This window comes from Aethalodelphis obliquidens, unplaced genomic scaffold, assembly GCF_003676395.1.
Source record: "Aethalodelphis obliquidens isolate GAN/ISIS:26980383/991018 unplaced genomic scaffold, ASM367639v1 scaffold34, whole genome shotgun sequence".
NCBI classification, from domain to species: domain Eukaryota; kingdom Metazoa; phylum Chordata; class Mammalia; order Artiodactyla; family Delphinidae; genus Aethalodelphis; species Aethalodelphis obliquidens.
This window is the reverse complement of record NW_020837978.1, coordinates 4,941,249-4,953,118: the sequence shown is the minus strand read 5'-3', so window position 1 is coordinate 4,953,118 and position 11,870 is coordinate 4,941,249. Positions and strand designations below refer to the sequence as shown.

At 45.5% G+C, this 11,870-nt stretch overlaps 1 protein-coding gene across 15 annotated transcripts in view; it reads right to left on the bottom strand.

The window, feature by feature from the left end:
- RREB1 (ras responsive element binding protein 1) overlaps nucleotides 1-11,870 on the bottom strand; it is a 180,228-nt gene that overhangs the window by 105,601 nt on the left and 62,757 nt on the right. Inside the window, exon 1 of one of the 15 annotated variants that reach the window (XM_027128301.1) lies at nucleotides 3,973-4,102. The exons of 13 other annotated variants lie outside the window; for them this stretch is intronic. The gene's annotated coding sequence lies outside the window, so the exon portion shown is untranslated. Of the gene's footprint in view, nucleotides 1-1,065; nucleotides 2,804-3,972; nucleotides 4,103-11,870 lie in introns of those variants that run through there. One more of the 15 variants, XM_027128300.1, reaches the window with a different exon arrangement.

The following is an 11,870-nucleotide window of genomic DNA, read 5'->3' as shown; positions in this document are numbered from 1 at the left end:
GAGGGAGGGAGAGGGCCAGAGGAGAGGGACAGAGAGAGAGGGAGGGACAGAGGGAGGGAGAGGAGGAGAGCAGGAGAAGGGGGAGGCTTCATCACTGCTTTAACAGTCTTGCCCAACCTGTTCTGCGGTGCGCTCTGTTAACTCCTTTCTGGCAAATGGATGCGCACAGCAGCCCTTTCTTTCTTCTTCTTTCCCCCACAGCCAGGCTGCAACTGAAGGCAGACTTGCAGAGAAAAGTCCCAAAGAAAAAGGCTAAACCCATTCCTGACTGGACTCAAACCCATAATTTGTATCCTGCAGCAGGAGACCTTCACTGCCAGCTCCCAGGGCGTCTTCTCCACCAACTTCCCAGGCCTCTCCATCTCTTAACTCTCCTCCTCCCCTCGGAAATATGGAAATCAAGGTTGGGTCCTGAACACAGCTAAGTGGAGGTAAGGGTGAGGGAGGCCCAGTTTTTACCCTCCAGAACAAAGCACTACGGGAGAAGGAAGCAAAAGGTGGTTTTTCTTCTTGCTGTTTTTTGCTTGATATTAGGCATTTACGGGGTTAACAGACAGCCTGCAGACCAGAAATTTACCTGCTTAGCAACAGAAGCATCAACTAAGCCACACTGGTTGTTTTGACACAGGAAAAGCAGTTTCTACCTGGTGAAAATACCTGGTGATGTTTCAGTTGCCATTTTAAGCAACACACATATTAATCACATGAGAAGGGCAGTCAAGAAACCACGGATAAAGGGAGAAAAAGTCCAAAGAGAGTTTACCCAGCTTAAAGGCGGAGATCAAAACCAAGCATGAAAACGCTGGACCGAGTAAGGAAAACATGCTCTACAAGTTAACAGCAGACTCCAAGGTAGAACACTGCTCTTGAAAACCCTGAAACCCTTGCCCCCTAACTTGCCCCCTAACTTGTTTGCAGCTGCTTAGTCTTTACGTCGACCTTAAGGACTCTTCAGGTAGTAGGAGACAATGCTCACAAAAAGACAGATTTTCCCCCTCTGAATGGTGAGATGAAAAGGAAGGCATGAATCTCACAAACGATTACACTTTCTTCCTTTAAACATACCTGTATGTCTCAAAATTCAAGTGCAACCCGGGGCCTCCATGTCTTCTTTTAAAGACGAGTGAATACAATCCTTGAAACCTAAACATCTACTTTAAAATTCAACTACAGAGAGCTTCTTCATTTTCAGCAAATGGCTGTTTCATTTTTGGAAACTCCAGGATGTCAGGGTTTGTAGAGTTGGTTGCTGTAGGATGTTTACTGCTGTTTTAACAGAAATGTGTCTCCTTAGCCATAGCAAGGCCTAAAAGCAATTAGGACTAACAATTTGGTCCAGCTGTTGAATATGTAAAGCACAGTATAAAAATATGTTAATACATCCTTTCACCTAAAATGCAATTAAATAAAACGTAAAGGAGGAATAACGCCAATGCATGCATACATAACACATAAATAATTACAAGGCCAAAGAATGAGAGAAACAAAACAGAAGTGAGATTCTGAACACTACTGGTATCATTTGGGGATGGAACCCCGTTTCAAGAAACAATGATAAACAGTCATTTCTAATGATAATATTCAAATATTCTAGAAAACCACATTGTACTTGTAACGGCTTCCCTTAAAATCTAAACTGAAGATACTGGATGACAAAGAGATTTTGTGTAAAGCTTAGGAGATATAATGATCTAGGAAAAAACCCAACTTTCTAACTTTGACCCAGTTTAAAATAAAATTTCAAAGGCACATGGTTCTACAATATTGTAAAAAAAAAGAGAGAGAGAGAGAAAGCACATAGCCACAAAACTAATCTCTTCCTTTAATAAAGTAAAATACTTGCACTTAATCAGAACCTCTATACTAACAGTTAGAGCAAATTAAGCCTTATTTCTGAAACTTATATTTGAAAAATGTAAGCTGGGTCAAAGAAACTAGTGTGGACAAAATGGTGGTATTTAAAGCAGAAATCTGGCCTATGCAGAAGCAATGAAGAAGAAAAAAAAAAAGGAAAAGGGAAAAAAAAGGCCGCAGTGATGCACTCTGGTCGCAGCCAGAGTGGGCTGCAAGGCCAGTTGTATCTAACAGTTGTGCACGGGACGACAAATGGTGCATTCATAAGCTGCGAGAGCAGAGGCTGTTCAGAGGCTGTAAAGTCTGCACTCGAAATGATGAGCGTCCGACTCTCCTGTTGTTTCACAGTCAAGGAGTGCAAAAAAAGATGGATTCAGTTAGAGGCACAGGCTGTCCCTTCAGCTGTGGCAAAATGGTGAGCAAGAGGGTCTAGATAAAGAGGCCCAAGTACCATTTACCCTCTTCTAACAAGAGCTGGGCCCGATGATAACTGAGTAAACACCTCTACAGAAGATAACATGGCAAGAGCGGTGGGGGGGTGGCGGAGGCCCGGCAGAAACCAGAACAGAACGACATCTTCTCCAGCCCTTTCTAAAGAAATTATTCAGCATCCCTAAATCCACAGCCACCGACCAAGGGATTAAACGTCAGCAGCTTTATTACCTGTGTGTGACCTTACCTCTCCGTGGCCTTAACAAAAGAAACATCTGGTCCCAGTTATTCGGCATCCCTGATAATTCTGTCAAAGCGCCAATTTCTTAAAAAATTAATTAGTGGCATTTACACCTGCCAGTGCAGACGGCCTATCGGGGTCTAGCACAGGTACCACACTATCTCGCTGAAAAGGAAACTCAGGGTTGCAACAGACAAGCATTGGATAGGAGAATTTCAAGGTTTGTGTCATTTCCTAACTCTATTAAAAAAAAAAAAAAATCCCAGTGGCTCAAATGTATTCATTTGTCTCATCAGACATAAATGTACAAGTAACCTGTTTATAAATACAACTTTGAAAGCTGATTATTAGGGTTGTTCATTAAAATCACCCTGGAAGCTTTTTCAAACGGACGAGGCCCAGCCTCACAACAGACCTACTGAACCTGAATCCCCTAGTCTTAAGAATCACTGGACGCTGCAGCCCAGCGAAGAGTGATCACCCAAGAAGGCACACCAAAAACGAGACAAGTCAGGGCACAGGGCTCACCGGAAGTGCTCTAGGTACTGCTCTAGGTACTGAGCTGCTCCTGGGGGCGGACGAGGGCCCCGGGTGGGTGAACCAGCCTCATGATGGCACAGGGGTGCAGGCAGGGACCACCCGCACACCCCGGGGCTAGCTCCGGGCAGGCCTGCGGGGACACAGGGCACACTGGGCAGGGCCCTGGTGGCAGGCGGCCTTCAGGTCCCAGGAGCAAGGCCCAGCGATCCCATAGGCCCTGCCGTCCCCCCACCGGGTCGGGGGCGCGGTGGGGGGGGCATGAAGCGCAGAACGTGGAGCCGGCGCCCGGCGCAATGGGCTCATCGCTACTACGACCACGTGGACCACGGAGGAGCCCGGGGACAGAGGCCCGCGGTCTGCCGCCGCCGCCGCCACTGCTGCGACGGGAGGGGGTGGGGATTTAAAACCTGAGGCCACGGTGGCTTGTTTGGTTCCGTGGTGCCCCTCGGCCTCCATCCGCAGAACGCGGGTCACATGGGAAAGAGGCAACAGCCGCCCAACACTACGGAAGAGGACAGAAAGGACCCGACGCCGCGCTGCCCCGGGCGTCCCGTCCCACAGAAGCTGCCCCTGTCCTTCCTCCTCCACTCATGCCTCCCCCAGCCAGGCTGCATCCCCTCTTCGTCCTCTTCATCCCCGGCCGCCTCCGCCTCCTCCTCCAAAAGGCTCTGCGGACACACTTTCAGCCACACGCTGTTCTCATTAAAACGGCCATCAGGTAAGCCAAACCTTTTAACGTGGACTCCTTCTGGGCAACAACTACAAGACGCGAGTGGGCACGCTCACGCCCATGCAAAACTTCGGGAAACTTAAGTGATCACAGGCTAAATGGCCTCAAGCGAACACCAGGGGGAAAAACATGAGGGAGCACTTCATTCGGGGCGTACATGTGTTCAAATCTCTACCTGAGACGAACCCATTTCTAAACAACGAACTCAACTACTAGACGGGCTCTTCGAAGGCCTCTGGCCGCCCACGAGGTTGCCGCCTGGCCGCCGCGGCCCCAGGAGAGCGCGTCAAGGTTTTCGTGGAAGCGACGCCGGCGCTGCCCACGGGAAGGCGGCCTAGCCCCGCCCCCATCCCGCCCCAGTCCGCCCCCGTCGGCCGGCCGGCCAATCGGCGCCCGCCTCCCTGACTGACGGCCCCGCCGCCCGCTCACGGGGCGGCCCCGCGCGGGCGCCGAGGTGGGCGGACAGCGCGGAGGCCCGGGTTGTACCAGCGCCCCGCGACCCCGCCGTCCGGCCGTCGACCGCCCGCTTCCCACAGGCCGCCGCGGCGGGACGGGCACGGGCGAGTCCCGGGACGACGGCCGCCGCGCGCTCTGCTGTGCGAACGCACTTCAGCTTAGACGGTCCCAGTGCACGAAGGCTCCGCGGCCCGAGGAGGGCCGGCTGCCCGGCCGCCTTCCGCGGCGTCCTCCCAGGCCCCTCCCCGGCCCGGCCGCCGGGAGCCCAGAACCGAAATCCATACAGACAGCCTCGATTCGGTCGGTGCCTCCCTCCGGGAAGGAGACACGACCCTCGGGCGCGCTCCGCAGCCCCACCCTCCGTGTCTGCCACGGATGCCTAGGGGGCAGCCTGCAATGAAGGGCAGGAAGAGGGTAGTTCTTACTGTCTCTGTAGTTTTTAAAACGTGCAGATCCTTTTCACTGAAAAGAAGCACAAGTCACATTCCTATTTTCGGAAAGAAGACACAGGGGAAAGTTTTAGAATATTACATGATTTCCGAGACGAGAACGTTTACTCTATATTTGGCGATATTTCATCTAGCAGGCTTCACTGTGCTAACTCCGGAAATGAAATTAGTGCTCAGAGGGCAATCCCAAACAATCTCTGAGAAAGGAAAAAAAAAGAAATCCCTGTAATATCAGATCGTCAGAATAATCACGATATATGTTATAGTACTTCTTTGGGGGGACCTTGAGAACCTTTCATCATAGAAGGCAGTCCTGAAAAAAATTTTTCTTAAGGAAAGGAAAGAATAAACAGTGTTTTAAAATCACTTGTCTTGCCATTCAGAGGGAGCATCTGAAGAAATCTCTTTTAACCCCAGGACAGAGAAAGGCCAGACCAAGTGTCCTTGTCTTAGGCCCACAAAACCATAGCGAGGATATTGAAAGTGTGAAACTTGACCCTAAATTCTCAATAATTAAAAAAAAATTCAACATCCATGTGACCTTGGACTCTCTCATTTTCATCTGTCTCTTGCAGTACACTCTCTTTGCTAGCCATTCAGTACACTGCAAGCCCTGATAAAAGTAGTTAATGTTTACTGAAACCTGGGCATGAACTGTACTAAACCTGATAGGAGTGAAAAGGCAAAGTTCTGTTAACAGCATCCATGCACAATAAAAAAAAATTTTTTTTAATTAAAAAAGAGGGGGTGGAGGACCAGGAAAAGAGGAAACTTTTTTTCTTCTTTCTAATTTGAACTTAAAAATCTCTCACTGATGAATACATCAATTATACATCCCCCAAAGAGGCTTTTTATCTTTGTTGTTATCTTTCTGGAAAATTTTCAACACAAATATAGTTCGATCATTTAAGATTTTTCTTAATTTATAGACCTTAAGACTGAAACCAATCTGTTTATATCTCTTGTTCTCTGACTTTTTTGGAAGGCCCAGGTACTTGATCAGTACCCAGTTTTAATGATACTACTCTCAAACTTTATTCATTTGAATAGCTGCTTACAAGTTACAGCTAAAGAACTGTAGTTCATGCAAAAATAAATTTAACATTTCAATGGATATCATCTAAAATATTTTTTCTTCCCTTGACTTTTTACTTTTTCAAATGTAAAAACAGTTAATTTCAGTCTGATCAGATCTTTTAGTCTAACATTTCTTATACCATTACCTTCACTCTAAGTATATTGTTGTGTATCGGAACTTACTGATATTTTTAACTTACTGATAAATCTATCTTTTCCTCCCATTTCCACACTATCCCTTTTTCTCCCATTACCTCAGTTAAAATAATATTTCAACTTACACACACACACACACACACACACACACACAGACTGTATCCTGAACAGGATGCTCTCAGGTGTTTAAAGCCAACTTTCTCTCTCCCCATCCCCCCTTGCTTAAAGGGCAGCAATAGAACCAGTCACCTTGGAAACAAACATCACCCAGTGTTTGCAGAACAAACAATGGTACCTTTTCAGCCAGTACCAGGCAGGCAGGCCAAGGGGCAGCCCAGCAATTCTGGGCCATACAGGAGTGTTAACATATTGCATTCATTCAGTGCACGAAAAAGTAGTTCAGTACTGAAAATGAAGCGTTTGAACCTCTCAAACGTGTGAACCTTTGGCTAGAAACCACAGTCAAAGCCAGGGAGGTTGAAAAGTCCAATAAGGCTACCCGTAAGAAATCTTTTCATTATTTTTGGAATTGTTTTTACATACCTCATGAATAAGGTAAATTACACTCTTGTCACTGAAAATTACCTTCTCTGGCGACTAGGAAGAAGTTGCTTAAGATCTTAAAAAAAAAAAAAAAAGCATGTTTTATCTAATTACTTCTACAAAACCATCAAGTCATTTTTTAAAATGTGCTACTAAATATTGGTTCCTAAAACATGTATATTGCTTGGCACCTAAACCCTCATGAACTTCTAGTACTGATAAAGAAATCTGACTTTAAGCTAGAAAATTAGTTATCAATTTTTTAAACAGTGCCAAACATATATGAATCTATAAGGGCCCTAGATAATAACTCACCACTTTTTGACCTTGGATAACAACGATTACTAAACTGTCATTTATTAAAGACTTACAAGGGCTAATCATTTGGGGTAGCTCAAGTGTGAGAGGAGATTCTGTTATGGTTTTTAAAAAGCTCAACTGGATAGTTCATTTAAAAGAACACACACAAGTGTTCTTCAGGTCCTTCAGAATGAAATTTTTAAATGTTAAATGTAATTAACAATTTCCTCCTTATTCTGGGTGTGTGCCGAAGTTTTCCTTCCCACCAATTAAAAGAGAAGGCTGGGCGCAACTGAATTATTTGGACAGGAGTTTGATGTCAGTTAAATACCACAGTAACTGGCATTTTCTGTCACCTCCAGACCGAGGGACAAACGCCTAATTAACATGGACCAACGTGCAGCTTAAACTGGAAAAGTGCCTGTCCTTTTTCTTTCTTTTCTTTTTTCTCAGATTTAGGTCTTTAACATCCTTGAGTTAAAGTGCACAATGCTATCTGACTGAGGTGTAAAAGTCTAATTAACTAATAATGCTGTTTTTGCAGCGAAGTAAATCAGTTAACATTATTAATCTTCCTGACTGGGCCTGAGGGAGGGAGGGAGCCTTTTGAAAGGGAGCTGAACGATCAGACTGGATGCCCTTGAAAATGAAAAGGAACCCTGCGAGCGATGACTGATAATCCTAAAAAACGACTGAGAAATACTATAAAATACCACCGCTGGGCGTAGCACCAGGCCATCCTCTGAAAACTGCAGCCGCGGCTCCAGGGCAGGGAGAGGAAGAGGAGGAGACTTCTCCCATCCTTTCCTTCCAGGACCACAGAGAGCAGAACTGGAGCCTTGCACTCCCTTCTCAGATACTGCACCTTTCCGAATCATTGCTTTTTCTAGTAGACCAAACAAAAAGTACCACCTAGAGCAGCTTGGGTGCACGAGTCCCACACTTTGGCCAGTTCGGGCTAGTTTCAGTTTATCAGGAAAACAACTAACTTAGCACTTGGCTGCTTAGCTTTTAGCTGCCTTGTTTTACTGCCTATTCAATACTCCAAAAATGTGCATGCGTGTCATACTCATGTTAGCAAACCATAAATGTATCGCATGAATGCCAGCCTCTGAAGAGGAAAAGCCAACAGCCAGACAACAACTTCCGAACCATAGCCTGGTCTGTACCGAAACAATGGCAGTGACTGCCGTCCACCTGTCCACCCTCTGCTCTGGATTCCCCCTCCCTGCACCCCGTTCCAGAAGGCGGCTCCTTCCCCCGGGGCCCAGGGGACAGGGGAGGCAGCCTCCCAGGCCTTCTCTGGAAAGCCAGGGACAGGAAGAGTCAGCACTGAGCTGAGCTTTGGGGAAGGACTCCCAGTGCCAAGCCACTCCTGTCCCCAGACCCAGAGGCGCAGGGAGACCCAGGGCGACGACCCCAGCCACACGCAGCTTCCTCCACGTTCTCAAAGAACATCTCAAAGAGGCAGAGTTAGGAAGAAAAAGAAGGAGGCCCAGGTGCCGGGGTGGCTTTACCTTCTCCCCTCCTCAGTATTTCTATTAAGTTTCTGTTTCACTGTCCCCTCTCCTACAGAGTATGTGAAGTGATGCACACCTCTTAATGAAATTCTGTGGGAAACACAACAGATCTGATTAACAATGTGCCTTTTACAAGCCACCTGATAATAAAGCACTCTTGAAGGCATCAAGGTTCAGAACTCAATCCATTCTGAACTAACATATTTATGCTCTAATAGATTTAAATATCTTTAGAGAGTGTTAGTCATTACTTTGTGCACCATTATGCCTAAAAATCATCTTTTCTCCTGTTCCAAAAGGAAGGTAAGTTCAGAGGAAACTTTACTTACGTATTCCTAAGTTTAGTATGTACTCATAACCCCCTCCTCAAATAACATCTCTTACAAAAAGCTGGGTTATTTACTATTATCTCCATGTTGCCTAGTCACTGGGACCAGCCACCGAAGGGGGAAAACCCCAGCTGATTAAAAAATTCTTCAAGATAAACTAAACTAAAATCCTTAAGGAAGAATGTATAACTCACTTCTATTTTCTTCAAAAAGATAATTACTAACGTCCATAAAACAGAGGCAAGAGAAGGCACTGAAAGCCTCCCCTTGCAAATCAAACCTCTCTTAGAATCAGAATTGTGAAACTGCTTTGGAATTCTTGAAATGATGGTTGGAGGGTTTTTGCCCCTGGAAACCTTTGTGAGGTCATCATCCATCAAAAGTGACCATCGCCCTCCGTGGACACTTGGGAGCCTCATCGTGGGTGAGTGCTGGTCCCACCGTACAGATGGCCACAGCCCTGGAACTGAGGTCAGCAGACTGTAATCACACTCTCACCAGGTCCACTTCATGGAAGTAATTCTTCCACATCAGGCCCAGCTGATATGGGCTTACTGTGCACGCTGTTTTGCTAAGTAACTGTTGAAGATTTTCTAAAGCAACTTGGAAAGGCTATAGAAGCTTGAAATAAAGGTGACATTCAACATTTCTTGAAAATACAGACACCACATAAAACTTAAGCAAAATACCTGCTCCCAGCCCTGACTCCTTAAAAAGGTGAACCCTGGGATGATTGTCCTTCATCAGATAATACAGAGACATCAGAAATGAGGCGGCTTCTTCTGCCACCCATATCTTGGGGGACTAAGCAGTGCAAGAACTTTTTTCTCACAGCCCAAGACTAGTGTTATATGAGGCATCACTGTTGAATAACAATTACTAAGAGAAAAAAACAGGACTACAGGAGAAAGAAGATAAGGTTTTTGAGGAAGGTCACACTCCACTGGCAGGTCTTTTGGCTGCTGCCTTGCCATAAAGCAGCTTTTAGGATGCTTAGAAGTTCTCTAGTTTTATGGTACTTTTCCTTTATATAAAAAGACAATAGCTTCCAGCCTTACAAAGATTTTTCTGTTTGCTTTCGCGGATTAAAAAGAAAGAAAATGCAGCCTGGGGGTATCATTATGTCACCTCCCGAGAATATGATAAAAGAGATACTTCCCATTTTACAGATGGAAAAACCCGAGGCACAGGGTGTAACATCTTTCCATTAACCATAATCAGGGCTGGGCTTGGGTTTGGGACCTTAAGTCTTCTAGCTGACAAACCCAGCCCCTCTCTGTAGCAGATCATATGAAATTCTTGAAAAGGACCAAGGGAGATAGTTCATCAGGTGTGTTGAAATGTCCCTGACTCAATTCGCTTCTCCAACAACGTTCCTTCCTCTGAAATGATGAGGAAAGTGAGGTGGGGTGGGCCCCTCTGGAAACGTCAGCAGTGAGCAGTTGGCAACAAACTGCACCTTCCTAACTTGTCATTTAATGGCCCTTGGACCCTCCGCCTACACAGCTGTCCCTGGAGTTAGAGAATCCCACTTGCCCTGCAGAAGGGGTCTGATTGCTGTCTTCCTCACATTAGACCTTAGAGTGATTCACAGGTAGGCTCTATCTTCCTGAGGGCAGGGGCCTCCTAGGGGCTATTTCAGAAGCTCCGCCCATCAAGCATCGACAAGTCTCGTAAATCATACACATATATGTACTATTATTGGCCAAGTGTGTGAAGATGCTGTTGTAATTAATACAGAAAAATTCCACTGAAAGTGTTATTTTTAAGAACTTTTTGTTAGAGCTTCCCAACAGAGTCTAAAAACATACCTAAAATTATGTTTGCCCCAGAAACATTTTTTTACATTAAAAGAGGTCCTTATATTAGAAAAGACTGGGAATAACTGCACTAAAACGTCCAAATTACATGACACTGATTGAAGCAAAACATCCAATTAAAAATAAAACTACAGGTACGTAACATATCCCGTCAGCCATTAACATTCACCCCGGTGTCCTATACAAGATGGAAAACACCTTCTTCTCAAGAGAACTTGACCTTTTAGAAGGACTCTTTGAACTGCTCAATTTGCTTTTCACCAGTGATTCTTGTTTGTTTGGAGCAATAGGATGGCAGGTCACAGGCTAATCAAAAAATAAATACGTTTTGTCAGTTCAGCATTTTCCTCTTTAGAATAAATCAATTTCCGATCACCTATTCATAATTTACAGTAAAAATTGTAACCTTAGATTGGCTTCATTTAACATAGGACCAGTAAGTGCCCAGGGAACGCAATAACCAAAACATTAACCTCTGACCCCCCCTCCTCAAATTATGCCACATCAAAATAAAGTGATTTTCATGGCAAAGAACATTTGAATACAACAGAAAATACTTATCCCATTAAATTTTTAATAGGTATGGTATAATTTAAAGGCACGTACAAAACTGGGCTTTTTATTGTCTACAAATGTAAAAAATCTCAGTTTTTGTAATAAGCGTATGTATCCACAGGAAGCAGATATACAACAAGGTGATTTATGACTCATGAAAGTAAGTAATTTTAGTTTCTTATGTGCTTTACTAGCTTTCTCTTCCTTTAGAATTTTTCTATGATGAATACGAGTTAAATGTGCAAAAAAAAAAAATCTAATGGGAAAAACCTTTCTTAATACTTAGGGTTGTTGACACAGTCCGCTTACTAACATCCTTGGCAAAAGAATAATGGTGGCTCCCCCCCCCCCGCCCCACCCAATACAAAACACCAGGCATCTGGGCGTGGCAGGGCTGCTGACACTGAAGAGAACTGACCACGTAAGACGGAGGTTCCCGCAGCCCTGCCCCTGCATCTCTCCAGGCCTGATGTTCCTCACCTGTAAACTAAGGGGTGGAAGAACACAGTCTGGACGAGGACCCCGAGGCCCCTTCCAGTACAATGTTCTCACTGGAAACCAAGAAGATGAACATACAGCTTCGTCAAAATCTTGCTAGTTGGGCTTCCCTGGTGGCACAGTGGTTAAGAACCCACCTGCCAATGCAGGGGACACGGGTTCGAGCCCTGGTCCGGGAAGATCCCACATGCCGCGGAGCCACTAAGCCCATGCGCCACAACTACTGAGCCTGCGCGCTAGAGCCCATGAGTCACAACAAGAGAAGCCACCGCGATGAGAAGCACGTGCACAGCAATGAACAGTAGCCCCTGCTCGCTGCAACTAGAGAAAAGCCTGTGAGCAGCAACGAAGACCCAGTGCAGCCAAAAAT